The sequence below is a fragment of the Cnephaeus nilssonii genome (genome assembly GCF_951640355.1).
Source record: "Cnephaeus nilssonii genome assembly, chromosome: 11".
Classification (NCBI taxonomy): Eukaryota; Metazoa; Chordata; class Mammalia; order Chiroptera; family Vespertilionidae; genus Cnephaeus; species Cnephaeus nilssonii.
Window position 1 is genome coordinate 7,037,837 of NC_137082.1, and position 3,125 is coordinate 7,040,961.

Sequence of the window (3,125 nt, forward strand, 5' to 3'; positions counted from 1 at the left end):
TGGATGTTGTCGGCACTGCTTGTTCCCGGAGGATGTCATAGGTCCGCGCAGGAGACACCTTGTTCTCTCCTTCTCTGTAGCTCAGCAGCCTTTCTGAGGGAGGGCGCCTGCTTCCCCATCGTCTTGGGGTGTATGGGGTGCCTTCCTCCTGTTCCAGAACCTCCCATTTTCCGTGGTAAATACACCGATTTAGACTGCAAAATTGTCTCCCAAGGTGAGAGAAGGCAGTGAAGCCTCATTTCAGATGAAATCCACACGTTACCTGGCCATTCCCTGGGAAGTTAAGCTGGCGTGCTCTTCAGGGTTGGCGCCACTCCAAGGCCTCCCGCCAGCCCTGCGTCTCCAGAGCCAGCCCTGCCTCTGCCAACTGCCTGACTCCTTCCCTTTATTGCTCCCGCAACAGTGCACCAACTTCATACCAGAAAGGAGGACACGCAGAGCATCCTGGCAGCTTATGTCCTTGTGCCAGCAAAACTCTCTGCAGAAACTGTGTTTCAGTAAACTGGGGGAGGGGTGTCCTGGCAGCTAAAGGTGAGACCAGGAATGCTGCTCACATGCACAGGGCACAGGGCAGTCTCACCACAGGATGGGGGCCCAGATGCCATAACACCGAGGTGGAGAAGCCCCAGTAGAACTGAAGCCTGCTAGGCAAGCAGGCCTGTGCATGCTGGGATTCCACGCCCTCGCCACCTCCCTACCTATAAACTCCTGATATTATATATTAGCATTTGAATGCTTCCAACAATGTTTACTGAGTGCCCATCATGCACTGGGCACTGTTTTGGGCTCTGCAGGTGCAGCAGGGAAGACGATCAGGCCTGTCTGCGTGGAGCTTTGGTCTGCAGGGAGCTCTTTTCTCCGGTGGGGACTCATTCTCTGTCTATGGCTTTGTAACCTGCCTCAGATTCCTTTTAGCCAGGTTCCTCTGACCCTCTTCTCTTCTGCCTGGGTGGGCGTGGACTGGATGCTGCCAGTGCTCAGGTTGTTGAGATTTCTCAGGAAGCCTTCTCTAGACGTCTGGAGACAACCAGCACCAGTGGGAGGAACGTGGGTTTTGGAGCCAGATGGAAACATGGTCAAACGTTGGCTTGGCTCTTTAAGAAGCTGTGTGCCTCTTTATCTCTCGGTGTCTCACCCTTTTCATCTGTAAAGTTGGGCTAATAATTATACCTATTGCTGAGTTGTGTCACTTTGGGATGTCAGCCAGAACCAGAGGCCCCAGGAGTTACCCTGAGGCAAGAGTTGGGGGAGCATCATAAGATATAGGCCAGGGAGTCATGAGTCTCTCTCTCTCTCTCTCTCTCTCTCTCTCTCTCTCTCTCTCTCTCTCCCTTTTTCTTAAGCCACTTTGAGCTTCAGTCCCTTGCAACTACTAGACAGAATCTTGACAGATATATACAGTTTCAAATTTATCTTTCTGTGCCATATACTTTAATACAATTTCTTGTTCATCTATACTAATAAAAGGGTAATATGCTAATTAGACTGGGAGACCTTCTGGATGTCCTTCCAGACAAAGCCATGGTGGTGGGGATGAGGCAGAGGCAGTTAGGGGCGATCAGGCCAGGAAGGGAGGGCAGTTGGGAATGATCAGGCCAGGAAGGGAGGGCAGTTGGGGATGATCAGGCTGGTGGTGGTGGTGGGGGGCAGTTGGGGTGAGCAGGCCTGCAAGGGGGAGGGGGTCAGTTGGAGGCGATCAGACTGGCAAGGGAGGCTGTTGGGGGTGAGCAGGCTGGCGGGGGGGGGGGCAGTTGGGGGTGATCAGGTTGGCAGGGGGGGCAGTTGAAGGTGAGCAGGCTGGCAGGGTGGGGGCAGTTGGGTGCGATCAGACTGGCAAGGGGATGCAGTTGGGAGTGAGAAAGCCAGTGAGGGGGCAGTTGGGGGTGAGCAGGCTGGCAGGCAGAGTGGTTAGGAGCCAGCGGTCCTGGATTGCGAGAGGGATTGGGCCTAAACTGGCAGTCAGACATCCCCCAAGGGGTCCCAGATTGGAGAGGGTGCATCAGGCTGGGCTGAGGGACACCTCCCCTCCCCTGTGAGTGGTAGGCAACCAATTGATGTGTGTGTCTCACTTGGATGTTTCTCTCCCTCTCTCTCTCTTTCCCTTTCCCTCCTCCCATCCACTCTCTCTAAAAATCAATGGGAAAATAAAAGATCCTTGAGCATCCTTATAACCATTGTTTTGAACTCTGTATCTAGTAGTTTGCTTGCTTCTATTTCACTTAGTTCTTTTTCTGGAGATTTCTTTCACCTGTGACATGTTTCTTTGTCTCTGCATTTTTGCTGCTTCCCTGTGTTTGTTTCTATGTATTAGATAGACCTGCTATGTCTCCTGGAATTGGTAGAGTGGTCTTGTGTGGCAGGTGTCCTGTAGGGCCCAATGGCTCAGCCTCCCCAGTCACCTGAGTTACACACACTAGGTACATCCCTATGTGGGCTGTATATGCACAGACTTGTAGTTGAGCCTTTGGGAGGAATTGACCCCAGCCAATTGGCTGTGAGGACCAGCTGTGACTATAGTGGAAGAGCTGTTGTGCAGGAGACACCCCTATGGAGCAGGACTTGTTTCAGTGGGGATTTGGTGCTCACTGTGTCTGCCTCTTGAATGTGTCACTTGTGGATGTGTAGAGTTATAATCTGGCATGGCCTAAAGCTGTCCACTGGCACTGGGGACCTCCCCTGGAGGTGCAAAGTTAGCCCCTGCCTGTGCCCTTCCTGGGGCCACTTCTGAGGAGCTACAGAGCAAGCTGCAGATAGCTGCTACCTTTTTTGGGCTTTGAAGTGCCTAGGAGAGGCTAGGCTGTGAAGCAAGGCAGGCTGCTGCTAGTGCCATGTCTGGGGCCTCTTATTGAGTGATATGGGGCATGCTGATACCAGTTGTTGCTTGTTTGAGAGATTTTAGGAAAGTCTGAAGCCTGAGCCAGGGCAGGACATTCATATGGAAAAGTCACCATAAACAGCTTGGGTGGGGCTGCAACTTGGGTGGGGCAGGGTCTCACTGGGATGGAGTGAACCGTGTGAGCCAGGTTAACCAAGACTCAGATATGGCCCCTGCCAGTCAGCTCTGTGACAGAGGATGTCTCAGCATAGGAACAATGACCACTACAAGCACTGCTATCTGGGAGAAA